Raw genomic sequence first — 16,100 nt, 5'->3', positions numbered from 1 at the left:
CTCCCATAGTGGTGAAATTACGGGCTTGAGATACTGAGCCAAAATTACTCTTAATAATGCCAATGCAAACTATTGATACAAGTTAGCATTCATCTACACTTACTTGCAAATTATTTGAGGAGTATTATGATCATGAGTAAATAGGGTTTAAAGTGACTCCTGGTTTAGAAAATACTTACTACTTACTAATATTGATTTATAAGGATGATTGTTTATGTTAGTTTTCTCGAATCAAAAGCTTAATTCTTTAGTTTAAATTTTCTTAGAATGTGTAATTGGATTTATGAATTTTCTTCCTCTCTTTCTTAAATGGTAACCCAGAACAAATCTATCTTTCTGTGACTTTTCTGAGTATTTTTTATTTCAATCCTTGCTATTTATTTGTATTCATTTATTCATTCATTTACTGAGCTATTTTTGTAATACTAGAGATTAAACCCAGGGGAATGCTACCACTGAGATACACCTGCAACCTTTTTATTTATTCTTTTTTTTTTTTTTTTTGGTTTTTCTCCAGTACCAGGAACCGAACTCACGACCTTGCGCTTGCCAGGCAGGCGCTTTTGCCGCTGAGCTAAATCCCCAGCCCCCTATTTATTCATTTTTAATTTTGAGAAAGGGTCTCATTACATTGCTCAGGCTGGCTTCAAACTTGCCATCTTCCTGCCTCAGCCTCCAGCATAGCTGGGATTACAGGAGAGTGCCACTGTACCAGGCTGTAATTTTATCAAAATCTCCAGTTGTATTTTCTACTTGTGATTTTATAATTTCATCTTTAAGTACTCTGTATTTTCAGAGGACACTTGGTGAAATTTAAATTTCATCAGTAGATGTGCTCTTACGTACCTAATCTAATTCTGAGGTTTTGAATAATCTACATTATTAAGTAAGAGAGAATCATTAGAAGAATTATTTTAAAAACTCATCTGGAGACAAAATTTAGTAAGATCAGACCCATATTGGTTTAAGTTGACCTAATAACATTCACAGACCTCAGTAAATGTTCTACAATATGCATTGCTGACCAAAGCTTTGAAATATTTTTCATCTTTGCAAGATTCTCTGTTGGGAGCCTCTGGAGCTGGATTTTAGTCATATATGTGAGGGCAGAAGAAAGCTAGAGTGCCCCAAGCAGTCAGTCTACCCGGGTATTAAAAGAGCATCCTCCTGGACAATTACAGTCGTTAGTTGCTAGGCAACATTATCTCTCCTGATACTAACTTTGCAAGAGTATAAAATATATGCCCCTACTGTTGGAGTCAGTCCTCTTGCTCATCAGGTAAGAGGTAACTCCACCTGACCCAGGCTATTGTCTCTTGTCTTGATTTTCTAAATCCTCCTGCTGTTTTCTCCCGTGGACCACTGAGAGACCGCCGAGTCCCACAGTTCTCCATAGAATTTAAGACTACTGAACTTCATTACACTGGTATATATATATATATATATATGTGTACACCGTATATTATTTCTGTGGGGACAAAGCTACATACATTTGCATTTCCTTTCATCCATAGAAAATTATAACTCTCTCCAATTATAATTTTCTAGGTCAATCATTATTTCTTAAATCAATTCACAGACATAAAGCTTGAGTTTAAAAAGATGACACAAGACAAAGATGATATTTTGATCAAATATCCTGATTATCATGGTTCTTGAGCCCAGCAGAACAACAAAATTACTTTCTTAAAGAAGCATGATATTAATTAATCATAGGTAATCTGAATTTGTCTCATTAACTTTTAATAATTCAGATGACTTTCAATAAATTAGTTTAAAATTCACAAGCCTCAAAGATATTACTTTTGGTTATAAACCTACTATTGTATAAGAGTTATAATAACCAGATACTGTACATGAAATAAACATAAGAAAAGTGTTGTTCTTGCTTAGTTGTATAGACTATTAATGAAGAAAGTCTAGAATGTCTGTACAGGAAAAATAAAGTATAAGAGTTATTCTGCTTAGAGTCTCATCTATGTTTCACTCATGTTTATTCCCTCTTTCTTTTCAGAGAGAAGACATTTAGTCATAAACACTCGCATGGCTTCATGCGACTGTTATGCCAATATAACATCCTTAACTTCTTGGCTTCTGATTTATTTTTTCCCAATATCCTGTCTGTGCACTTTGAATTCCATTTCCTCTTTTTTGTCTCTAAAATTTAATTATTATCCTTCTTTGGTTTCATCCACATAATTTTTTTTAGTCCACATAATTAAAAATACACAGACTAAGAAAAGCAAAGTGAGAAAGACATTAAAATACTTTATTCTTTCATATTTTTAAAACTTCTTTTCTTTGTTCTTGATAAGAAACTTGTGTTTCCCAAGGCCTAGAGACTACAGAGGATCAATAGTTGTGTGTTTCATGAACAAATAAGTTTCTTCCCTTAGGTGATGTGCATATTTTAATCATTGCTTGTGTGACAATTTAGAATAAATTAAATGCCTGTAAGGGTAAATGGGTATCCCAGCCACTCCCATAAACATATAATCATTCCCATGCACATAGATAGTAATTTCCATGAGATACTGGAAAATAATAACACAAATCAAAGAGGACAACAAGTCCTTAAGTTGGAAGGCAACATTTTATCATATTACCCTGGACAGTTCTCAGTTTATTCAACAGTGGTGAGAAATCATTTGCGTTTTCCTTTTTATTACATTAAGCATGAATAGAAAAGAAAAAGTTAACTTAAAATATACCACATCCATGAGACCTAGAGTCAAGTATTTCCTTCTGGCTAAGATTAAATTGTTTATATAGAAATTACAAACTGAAGAAATTACATAAATTGTATTTAAAACACAACAGCAAGGAATTACATTTCCAAATGGAATATATATTTGTTTTATTATTATTTTCTTATTAAAGTAAAGTCATATGGAAAAAAGATTTTCAAATTAAAATTTGACAATTAAATATAGCTATATAAACCTCACTGAAATTCTCATCATCCCACAGAAGTCCCTTCATGTACTTTATTAATATTAATTAATAAATCAATTGTGTTCTTTGTATGTAGGTCATTTCACTTAGAATAATGCTTCTGAGATTCAATAATGTTAGCCTGTTATTCATTTTCTGATTTAATATTTATTAAATACTATTCTTATTTCTAATTTTTATTTCTTCTTCTTTTTCTTTCTTTTTTTTTTTTTTTTTTTGTTTTTTTTCCAGTACCAGGAATTGAACTCATGACCTTGCGCTTGCCAGGCAGGTGCTGTGCCTCTGAGCTAAATCCCCAGCCCCTAATTTTTATTTCTTATTACTTAGTATTTCATTGCATAAATATACCACAATGTTTTAATTTCTTTTTTCATAAACATGTGTCTTGTTTCTAGAATAAGGTTGCTATGAAGATTAATGTATAAATCTTTTTATAAACGTATATTTGGTTGATTTTGATCATGATAAATATCTACCTTAGTAATTTCTTAGTTATACATATGTATATGTTTAACTTCATTGAAAACTGTCAAATGCTATTCCAGAATGGTGGTAGTCTTTTACATATTCACCAGCATTATAGGAGAGTTCCAGGTGCTTCACTTTCATACCAACATTTGATTTTTGTCAGTACATACTTTTAAGTTTTAGCCAGCCTGCTTCATATAAATTAGTATATTTTTAATGTTTTAAGAAATAAAATAGCAAAATATGTGCTTTTCACAGCTTAACTGCCAGTCTATCTTTTTTTCTGTGGGAATCTTTGCTCTGTAGATCTGTCTTTTGCTTTCTTTGCCATGTGTCTTCTCCTCCAGTAATGCTGTCCATTTCCTAGCTAACATCAGACTAAATCCCCATGTTCTGTAGAGCCTTTCTTGCCATCTTCTCAGTATCATGTATGGGATCCAACGTTTTTCTCTCTGGTTTTTAAATCCTGATAGAGACTTTTTTGGAACAGAAATTTTAGAATGCAATAATAGATCTCTCTCAGCATTCCCGCTTTCTTCATTGCTAGGCATGCTGTGAAGACCAACCGGTAATGATCACAGCGGCTGCACTGAGCATGCTCTGGACTTTATTCTCTCCTGTAGCTCATAGGCCACTGCTGAATGCGAAAATCTTACTCCTGACTCATCTGTTCTCTCATGACTTCGTCTTTCTGTGAGTTTCTGGTACGGCTTAGTAGAGTCCTGAGTTTGTTCTCCTGTGTGTAGAACATGAGGAATTCTGGAATTTAGTGTTCAAAGGTGTAGGGTGTGTGTGTGTGTGTGTGTGTGTGTGTGTGTGTGTGTGTGTGTGTGTGATCAACTTTATATTGAGATTTTTATATTTTATCAAGATTTTCTTTTGTTGTTTAAATGCGAGTGATCATTTTCTGGGACACCCTCATATTTCTCATAGCTTATTGATAAAACAACTACAGTATCTGAAATATATGCTAGTTAAAAATTAATAAAGTTGAACAACATGTATACAAATCATATGTGCCTCTATTTAGTTGAGTTCACACAATGAGATTTATGTAGAAAGAATGGAAAGATGACAAATGAGAGAAATTTCAGTTTGACATTTATTATAATTATCATTTTGTAGACATCAATATTTTTATCAATATAGCTGTTAAAATCTTGATCTCTACATAATTAAAACTACAATTCTATGAGTCTCGAAATGATATTGGACAACCAGGAAATGTTCACAAGTTCTCCATGCATATTTATATGTTATTTCTTTTCATTATCATATTTAAATTTTACAAAAGTACATAAGATATGAGCAATTGCTATTTTTGATTTTATAGCTGAGAAAGCTGAGGAAATTGGAAAGGCAAAATATGAACTTATCTGATTTTGTAACTCACCACTTTTTTGATTTTTTTTTTTTTCCCAGTACCGGGAATCGAACTCACTACCTCACGCTTGCCAAGCAGGCATTGTGCCACTGAGCTAAATCCCCAGCCCCTTCACCATTTTTTTGAGACAGGGTTTCCCTATGCAGTTCAAGCTGGCTTTGAGCTCACAGTAATCTTGCTTCAGTCTCTGGAGCCCTGCGATGACAGGCATGCACCACCACACTCGTCCCACCACATTGTGCATTCTCTTCTGTAGAATATACTATTGTCTCTCACTTTGCATGATAATTTGCAAAATTATAATAATTTTTAGTTAAGATAGATCTACATCACACAATAGTAACAAATTGAATTATTTATATAGAACATACACGTGAGTAAAATGCTTTCCATGGTTTTTCTTCTACAAACTTATACTGTTTAGTTAAAGAAGCATGACACTACCATATGACAGAAATTAGTACAGCTATTGAGTTAAATAATATGTTTACATATAATCTGTCCAAATTATTGAAAGGTTTATTTTCTATATCAAAGAATTACAGTAAAAAACTTAAGACTTCTTAGCAGACCACTGACACCATTGAGAATAAATGAAATCTGCTTTAAACACTTTTTGCTTTAAAGAAAAAAGTATGTATAAGGCAGAGAAAAATATCTTAATTAGAACTGCTTTAATTTTAACAATACATTATGATCACTAAGGTACAGATCAAATTTTTATCTTTGTTTTTATTAACACATTTATATCAAGTTTTCTCACACTCTTACTATTGAGACAAAAGTAATATTCTTCACCAGAGACAGACTTTTTTACAAAAGTGGAGGGAACTAAGAGAAGTGAGGAGGGAGGGAGGGAATGGGGAACAAAAAATGTGTCATGTACAGGTAGCAACTACCTACCATGGATGTAATCATCATGTACTGTAAATATGTACTAATGAAAAAATAAATTGTAGATTTCACCTTCCAAGGTTATAGCTATCTATACTCAACTAACGTCTAAAAATATTGAGTGCGAAATTCTAACAATGAACAATATATAAGTTTTAAGCTGTGCACTTTTCTCAATAACACAATGATATCTCCCTGTTCCTCCATCTTTCTGCAGATATCGATTATCACTTTGTCCAGTGTTTTCTAGCTGTGTACACTACCACCCAATCTCTTAGTAGATGTAGGTTTTCAGATCATCTCTCATGGAATTGATTTGCGTGTGTAACTCTTAGATTCCTTAATAAAATAGACAACTGTCATAACACTGCCTGTTTAAATTTGCCAAAGGGAAGCTACAATCTGATTCCTTTAAAGGTTAGGATCAAACTACAGTATGATATTTTGAAACAGAGAATATGTTCACATAACTTTTATTATACTATACTGTTATAATAATTTTATTGAATTATGTTCCTATTAATCTCTCATTGTTTCTAAATTATAACTTAAATTTTGTCACAGTTATAAATGTATGGGACAAAAGAGGGTACATATAGGATTCCATACTATCAACCCTTAAAAATTTCCACTGGGTTTTTTTTTTTTTAATTTTAAAAAGAAAGCAAAAACAAAATGACAAAAACAAAACAACACAAAAACTATAAAAATGACACAGAATTTCAAAACAGGATAATAGGAAATCAGTAATAGTTGTTATATTACTTACTGTTATCTTCAAAGTAGTTGCTCAGATTACCAGAAGTTTGGAACCTATGCCCCATAGATAAAAGATGTGGCTTGAAGTTACTATAAAAATTAATGATTTCATATTCTGTGGAAGTATTATGTGAGTTACCTAATGAATGCTATGTGATCTCTTTGTGGCCTAGTGATTGATGAGCTAAACTTTAGTCTCAGAGTCATTATCCATTTAGCTTCTATTCTTACTCAATAGTCATTTAACACTCATAACTCACGATTATAGATTAGGGAATGGCAACATGTGCTTTGTGACTTTATCATGTGGTTCTGTGTGTGTGACATTTATCACAAAATAAGGATATATTTATCCCTGAAAACCTTTAACAACTCCATATGATATGCTAGCACAGATTCAAAACTTTGGATATTGAATATTTCAGTTTTCTGTCTAGAGTATAATGACAAATAAATTGACCTTAATTTATATCTAAAAAGTAGAAATAGGTTTGTGATGGTTAATTGATTGTGTCAACTTCAGTAAGAGAAACTGAACTCTATTGGCTCAGCAAGCCCACATCCTAGGATGAGAGACCCACACTAGTGCAGCTTGTTCCATGTATGCTAGAGATAAAGGGGAAATGAAGATGGATCTGCTTCTGTGTCTTCAGAGGAGCTCCAGTCTTCACCTTCATTTTCTATAGAATCTCCTGGCTTCCAGCATGGACTGTTTAGCTTCGAGTACAGATCCTTTAAATTTCTATTGCAGCCTCACTGACCTTCTGATACTGACTCCCATTGTAGTGAGCTCCAGACCTTGCACTGGATTCTTTGGATCTCCTGTATACAGACAGACCCTCTACACTCTTCCATATCCTACTCTCTCGTGGCCATTGTAAGCCAATTTAGTAAATTTTTATAAATTTGTATATCTTCTATTATATCTGTTTTTCTACTAACCACTGACTGACACAAGGTTCCTTGTGGGAAATACTTAGATCTGTTCTTATTTTGAACACACTCAACAATTTGTCACTAATGCATTGTCTAAAGGAAAAAAATGACTTAAGATTTTAGATTTAAAATTACTCATATCCAGTTATTGAGTTAGTGGTTTAAAACACTTGAATACATTATACCCACGGTATTAAAAATAGTTTTTATCTGGAAAATTATAGGTTGTAAGCAAGCATGATATTAAATGTACTTATGACTACACAAGGTAGCTTCCCATATGAAAAATATAAATGTCTTTTATTTTTTGTGCTATCAATTACTAGTACGAATGTAAATGAGTGCTTTTTTTGGCAGCATGGAAACCTTGATGCTGTTTTTATAAGTATGTTATTAAATAAATATTTCCACTAATGGGAATTTTGTCTTCTTGAAAATTATGTCATAATTAGAGTGTCAAAGATTTTTAACTTTGGTTCTTGCTTGTCATTAACAGCACAAACACCAAATTTATGAAAGAAAATATTTCATGGTTGTTTCATAAAACATATCTACAAAGAATCAATAATTTAACATTGACTTGTGGTTTGATCAAAAATAATATGAAACAGTTTAATGAGTATTGACAACATGATCTAACATATAAATAAACAGGAAAGAAATGAAATAGGTAAATAGTCTCAACCATGCAATTTTAAGCATAATTGGTTTACAATTTTTTAATTGTTTTTGTGTATGTATTCGGTTTATATATGACATAATCTAGCAAGATAAAATTTTGATTCTGTATTTCCTGCAATGAGTTTACTATCTATATGTATACTGTTCCTATGTACTGTTTTCAGAAATGTGATTACTTAACTAATATAATTATTTCACCTTATTTTGTATTTTAATAAATAATTACAAAGTGTTTCTTCACTTATTGGCTTGGAAGTATAATTTTTTAAAAACAAGCATTTAAGAAATAGTAATAAAGACAAATGATAAATCATATCAGGTCAATTTGTCTTTTAATTCAAAGCTGACCAAAACAAAATGACCAATACATAATTTAGTCAAATCAGATTTCCAAAAATAAATAAAGGGACATAAACTAGAATTTGTATGAAAATGAATCATTTATTAGCTTTTCAAATTTGTGTTACAAATAAGGACACATGCTTTTTTTTCTTAGTTGAGGTAAAACTAAGTGTCTCTTAATAACTATAGATACTACATGATTATTTTTTGCCATTGTAATAGCAAATAATTTCTGAGAATTTCCCACAATTTTCATGCTTTTCTAATGCATTTGAATTCCCCCTATAACTTGATCAAATTTATTAATTTATTTATCACAGTTTATTTCCAACTTTTATGCTATCTAGTTTTTAAAAATTCTGTTTAACGCTTTCCAAATTGTCTTGGTGATTTTATAGTATAACCTTATTGATCATCACTTTATTATACTGAATGTATTACATGCATCCATCAGGGAGTCCAGCACTCTATACTATATAAAAATTTAAAGGACACACAGATTGATGACTCTAGGCTGCTATGTATACTTCACTATATTAAAATAATTCAGTTATAGAATCTAAAATTGTAGCTCATGGTCTAGAAAATTGCTTACAATGTGGAATATCCTAGATAGCCTTGAAAGGTATATCCTAAAGTACATAAGCAGAGTAAATAATAGAAAGCATGAGACTCTTTTTGTTTTGTGTTTTTTTTGGTTTGTTTTTTGAGACAGGGTCTCACTATATAGTTCAAGCTGGCTTTGAACTAACTCTCTTGTAGCCCAGTTTGTCCTCGAACTCATGTCATCATCCTGTATCAGCCTCCCAAGTGCTAGAATTACATGTTGTCCTCGAACTCATGGCAATCCTCCTGTACCAGCCTTCCAAGTGCTGAAATTGCAGGAGTGCTGGAATTACGGGAATGCCAAGATGCCCAGTTAGACTATTTCTAAATGTATGTATACATGATATAATACTGTACTGCTTAAGTTTCTCTAATATAAATTATATGTATAAGTACAAACTATAATGTACATTAATAGTTTTCAGTTTAAATGTGAAATCAATATTAAATTGCTATGTATTTGTACAGATAAAACCACTATTTTAACTCATTAATTTTACTGAAAGAATTGGACAGTGCTGGAGCTATATTATTAATATTTTAAAAATTATTAGTATATGTTTATAATTCATATTAATCACATCCATTGTGGGCATCATAATGTATCTTAATTATCTTTTTTTTCCCTTCCCTTCCACTCGCTAGGGCACAAGGTTCCCATTCCATTTACCAAATGTCCTTATTTCCTATGGTCTATCTTTTCTTTAACTTTTTACACTATTCACAATTTTCATATCTCATATAAAAGTAGTTATGCAATATTTAAGCAAATGTGTCAAGGTGCATCCAACATTTTTCTTGTTTGGTATTTTAAAATGAAAATAAATGTGAATGCATAAAAATGTGAATGAGGAAAAATTGCTGAACAGTGAATACTATCATTACTGAAAAAACACTAAGTATATATTCATGTCCACTTTCATTTATTTTTGCATTAAAATATTTCTTTTTTTTTCTTATTAGCCACTCTCTTTAGCATCCATAAGAAAAATATTTCAATGTATATTTTCTATGCAACCTTACCTATGATATATTACCAAAGCATATCATTCAGTACAAGTTCTCTTACATGTATTTTGTGCAAAGTTTAGGTTTTCAGGTTTTAAAGAGTAATAGCACATGGGAATCCATGGACAACTACTGTAAAATGGTAAGCATTAAGTAGTAAACCTCTCATACACAAACTTTTGGTTTTCTTAAATTCTATTGAGTAAACCATATTGACAGAATGACAAAAGGTACAGTGTTAAGGTTTTCTCCGTTAGCATGACATTTATTGTACAGTAGCTTCCATAATGTCTTTACTCCTGTTGAAACAAATAGAGATATATTCCACAGTGATTCATTCTCTAGGAAAGCTACTTAATTCATCACACTGAGTTTTGCTGGTATGCAAGAATTTGACCTAGAAAAAGTGAAGCAAAGTTTTTCCAGCATGCACAAATGAAATAGCATTAAGCTAATAAAAAGTGGTCATATTTAAGGTTAATAAATATATCTCTGAAAACAAAATAAATAAGTGTTCCCACTAACATCTGTAATTAACATTCACATGCACGTATATACTGAGATGTAGCTTGATTTAGGCAGTTTTCATTATTTTGAATAAGCAATACAGTTTATAATATGTATTTTAGCTTGGTCTGTAGAAACAAGATATTTTTCCTGATTCCAAATATCAGAAACAATGTGGATTTTTATGTAGTTTCTTGTGGACATAATTCAATTAAATACTAAGTACTAAGATACAGATGTACTATAATTACTTTCATGGCATAATCATTGAAACATTCAAGTGAACAGCATAACTGAATTTGACTGAGGACCTTGGAAAATATGTAATAATTCTATCATTTCTTTTCAGTTATTACAAGGTAAGTTGAAAACAACATAAAACCGTATGTACAACTGAATAAGGAACATGCTTATGGTTTATATATAAAATATGTACCAAAAGTTTCATGTGCTAAAAGGTAGAACTTTTAGGAGATGGTTAGGTCACTGGAGAAATGTCCTGAAAGTGCATAATATTGTTCCTGATACAGATTTTGGGTTCTGTATCAGTTTTCTCTCTACCATGGATTCAGCAGTTTGTTTTTCTCATGCCCCTCTACTGTATTGTTTCTGCCTTAAAGCCAACTTCCTCTGGACTGAACCCTCTAAAACCATGAATCAAAGTAAACTTCTAAATTGTGGTGACAGGTATTTTGTCTCAGCAAAAAGAAAGTGGCTGAAATGGATTTTGGTACCACTGAAGTGGGCCATCATGCTTACTGCACCTGATGTAAACTGGTTTACAGAATTTAGAGAGGTTTAGAGAGGTGGTCTAGAGAAGCCCTACAAAGCTGTAAGTTGAAACTGATGTGCGATTCTAGTCAAAGTTCAAATGGTCAGAATGTTGATAGGAATACAGACAATGAAAGCCAGGTTCAGAAGGTTTCAAATGGGAAGGAGTACTCTATTCTAAACTGGAATGGAGGTGATACATGTTTGATTGTGGCAAAGAATTTGTTTATGTTTTGTCCATGTATAAAACTTTGCATGAAGCTAAATGTAAGGGTGATGATCTAATTAATCTCTCAAAGGAAAGATCAAGGCAGCCCAAAGTTCAAGCTCTGGAGTAAGCATTGTCTGCTTGTAGCCAGATCTATAGTGAGACTCACGAAAAAATAAAACAGAGATAAAGATCTGAAAATTATACAGGTTGGCTGAAGTGTCTGTAAATGTGTGGCCTAGTGAAGACTAGCTGCTGAAAAGATTTGCATGACCAAGGGACCAAGTAGTTTGCATCAAAACAAATGGAAAAAATGTCTTGAGGATATCTCAGGAAATGGCCAGATATCACCCCTCACAGGAAGGTAAAAGGTTAAAGTCCTTTGAGAGAGACCCCCAGGTGGCTTGCAGGGAAGAGATAGTGAAGATACAGTGGAGATTTTAGTAAGTTGGAGAGTTTCCAGGTTCATGGTTTACATGCTAAGGAAACCTATAAACAGCCTATTGAGGCTCAAGAAAAGGTCAGTAAAGACCACATGAGGGCTGTAACCAGGGAGGGATTCTCCAGGCCTTTGGAACTCACTTCCTACCACAGCCTGCTGCCCTGAGTGCTGCGCCTGGAGCTGCAGGATTTAATGTTTGCCCTGTTGGGCTTCAGTTTTCTTTCAACCAGACTCCTGTCTAACCCTTTACTCTTTCCTTTTGGAATGGGCATGTTTACCTTGTGCTTTTTCATGTTGGAAGTATTTAAAGTCTTTTTTTTTATTTTTATAAGCACTTATTGCTAAGATTTTGTCTGGAGTTTCAGAGGACTTCTGCTCTTAGAACTTTCAACCACGCTGGCACTGTTAAGACTTTGAAAACTTTTAGACCAAATGCATATTACAAAATAAGATGACCATCAGCCTTCCAGAGGACAGGGATGGAATTTTATACTTACATCTAAAATGTCCTACACAAGTCCTATATGCACTCATGTGATGCTTTTTTGGTGAGAGTGTACCCTGAGTACTCCACTTGAAGACTATTCTTATCTCTGGCTCCCCTCTCTCTCTTTGCTGGTTGCTGTGGGTTAAGCAGCTTTCCTCCCAGTCTCCTACATCATATCATTTCTGTATTGCTGCCATTTAGTCTGGCTACTTATGGACTGAGCCCTCCAAAACCATACCATAAATACTGTAAATTTCTTCTCTTTTAACTTTCACATTGTAGATATTTTGTCCCAGATACTGGAATGCAACTAATTAGATAACAACCTACCCATTGATATAACAGAAACAAAAGAATTATTCTTCCCTGCTTTACTTTCTTTGTTTCATTGATTGATTGATTGATTGATTGATTTTGTTGAGACAGTGTCTCACTATGCAGTTTAGGCCAAAGTTGAACTCACTTTGTAGCCCAGGCTTGCCTTGAACTCATGGTGAGCCTCCTGCCTCAGCTGCCGGAGTGCTAGGATTACAGGCGTGTGCCACCATACCCTGCTCCCTGCTTTACTTGGCACTTTAGCAAAATTCTCTTTACAATAATTTTGCATTATTAGTTACCTTCTTTTAAATTGTAGATTTTATCATTTGTTTTCAAAGTTCAAATGTGTCCTTTTCTGTTAATTAAAATTTTATTATTGTGTTTGATACATTTTAATGTCCTATCAGGAGTTTGCTTTTGGTCAAATTTCTTTACCCTGTGCTCAAGAAGTTCAAACCAGACCCTTTGCCAACTATCTTGATTACTTTCTAAGTAACTCAGTGGATGTCACTTGCATTAAGAGTGTTCTCTTCCTCTAAAATGGCAATTTCTTCCTCTGTATAAAATCTGTGGAAGTATGGTTATTGTTATCCATTTAAAGCTCATCACACAGTTTCCTTTAAAAATCACTTTCCACTGCAATTGATGATAGTAAGTACACTGAAAGAAACTTCAAAGGAATTAGAACACTGCAAGTAGAAATGGCTTTTGTTATGAAAGAAAATCCAGTATTGCCTCCAAAAAGTGTTCTAGTATTCAGTTTTTGTGCAATTTCTACTATTCCTTTTCTTAAAATTTTTTTTTTACAAGAAAGTTGTTATTTCTACCAAACAAGAGGAAAATCTAACACCATTTGCCAATCTGACAAAACTGTCTCAGCATTCATTTTACATGTTTGTTCCATTGTCAGAGGACTGCAGCGGGGAAGCCAGAGAGAATGAAATTGTAAGAGAATTAAAATACATGTTGTTGCTTGAAGCACTGTGCTGTTAATTCACTACTCAATAAATACAACAAGCTTACCCTGGGGCTCTCAGGCCTATAGAGAGAAGCAACATGAAGGTACCTGTGTGAATAGTTGCTTAGCTAATTATGAACAGCGGCTGATTAGAGATGTGCAAGGTGATTCTTGCACTAAAGTTTTATTCCCTGTACCTGTACACCTGAGTCTAAATGCTGACAAAGGCATAAAAACTCAATGATTTACAAGATAACTACTGAATGTACAATGCCTTCAAAATATGAGTAGTGCCCATTAAAATCATAAGTATATTAGAATTTGACAGATGGGATTTTGATAAGGTGGGCTCTCACAGGATTTCTGATATTCTACCATTTGAAGCTATAGAGAGGATAAATAATACAGCACATTTCTGTTTGTACAGTGGCTTTCCATTATAAACCAAAATAAATATGTTCCCAGTGATACCTACCTTTCTGACCCCATTTCCTTTCCTTTGCCAGCTTAACCACTGAATTTGTTCTCACTAGTCTTAATCATATTTATTAAACATTTCTCTGTTACTTCTCTACCTTATATGTCTTTTTACTAGATCTTCACAAAACTGGCTTCCTCCAGGTCTCAAAGGGAGGCTTTCTCTGATCCCTGGGCTATAGCAACTCTTCTGCACAACACTTTTCCCCACTGCTCCTTATTTTATTGTCCATTTCTGTTATTTTACAGCTCATATCAGTATTAGACATTGTTAATATTTTTTATTGTCTGAATTCCCACCCTGCTGGGATGTAAGGCCAAAAGCCTAAGACTCTTGTCAATCTCGGTTACACAGTAGAAACACACCAAGAAAATTATTCATATTTGATGAAAAGTTAAGCTATAGCTAAATAACGTAATGTAAAAATCATTAAAGTGTTAAGAGTGTTCTTAACACTCTTTATAAATTTATTTATTTAAAAATTTATTTAAAAATTTATTTAAAAATTTATTTATTTAAAATCTATTTAAATTTATTTAAAAATCTCCACCACTAAAATTATCTTTAGGGTGTTATTTAGAACACATACAAAAATATGGCAACATAAATGTATATAAGACATCTTGGCTTTTACAAATAACTTCCACCAATTAATAGTTTTAAAACACTAATGGATCAATTTTAATTCTTAAAATACAGTTTGATATTTAACCCTTTTAGTTTTTACTTCTGTTCTAAGATACAAAATGGAAATATAGTTTTATTTGAAAATTATCAGAATAAGTTTTATCACCCAAAAATACAAAGATATGTAAGTTTGAAATAAATGCTTGTGGTGACATTTAAGAGACATAATAACAGCAACAAGAAAAATGCCACCTGGAACATGGATAATTAGAGATTATAATGACAAATGCAACTACAAATACACGTGCTGTGGAACCTGTTGGGGACCCATTGCATGACAATCTACAAATGCTAACACAGTTACTCATACCACTAACCTATGAGGTCAGCATTCTGTGTCCTACTTAGAGTTCAGAAAACTGAAATACATAAAATATATTTAAAAACCTAGAGTTAGAACTAAATTACACAGGGTAGAATTAGAACATAAATAGCTGAGTTCAGCAAAGAAAATAAAGAGAAGCCTCTTTCATTTCCATCAATGGATAAAATCATCAAACTGAAAAGCAAACAAAACAACACAAAGAACATTTTATAGGTTCCAAAATTATGGAGTCTCTACTATCAGCTTTATTCAAATGCACGGAGCAATGTTTACAATTAATAAATAGCCAAGCCATAGATTCCTTTTGAGAATTTAAGCTCAGTATAACCAAGTACAACTTATCTTCTGTTGATGGCGTCTTTGGTATACGTATAGGTTCTTTTTTCTTATAAGCCTTTTCATTCTCTTCCACTCCTGTTATTTGTTCTAATGAACAAATAATAGACCACTGCACATAGTTAATAAATCATTGATGTGTAGCATAGCTTTTGCTGCCTCTAAATAAGTCTTTAAGTAATAAATCATTTCCATAGCAATATTCTAGTAAAATCCATATGTCTTCCAAACACTTTCCTGATATAGGACAGTGGAAATAAGTTTAATAACATAATTTGCTTTTTATGTAATCATAAAATATTTTATTTTACAACATTTATGTCTTAATCCATAACTTATACTACTACATGACCACATAAAACATGTGTTTGTGTTTGGTGTGTGTTTCTTCCCTGTACCATTTCAGAAGTAAAAGCCAGAATACATTTATATAAGAGTGGATAAGAGTGTAATTATGCAATAAGCACTCTCTGCTTGCCCATGATACACTACAGTTTATGTTTTTCAAATTGTGGCTTCTCGTTAATAGATCAAAATGATTTCTTTCACT

This window comes from Chinchilla lanigera, unplaced genomic scaffold (assembly GCF_000276665.1).
Source record: "Chinchilla lanigera isolate Chin_1 unplaced genomic scaffold, ChiLan1.0 scaffold00017, whole genome shotgun sequence".
Lineage (NCBI taxonomy): Eukaryota > Metazoa > Chordata > Mammalia > Rodentia > Chinchillidae > Chinchilla > Chinchilla lanigera.
The sequence above is the reverse complement of the archived record's forward strand: the minus strand, read 5'-3'. Positions refer to the sequence as shown.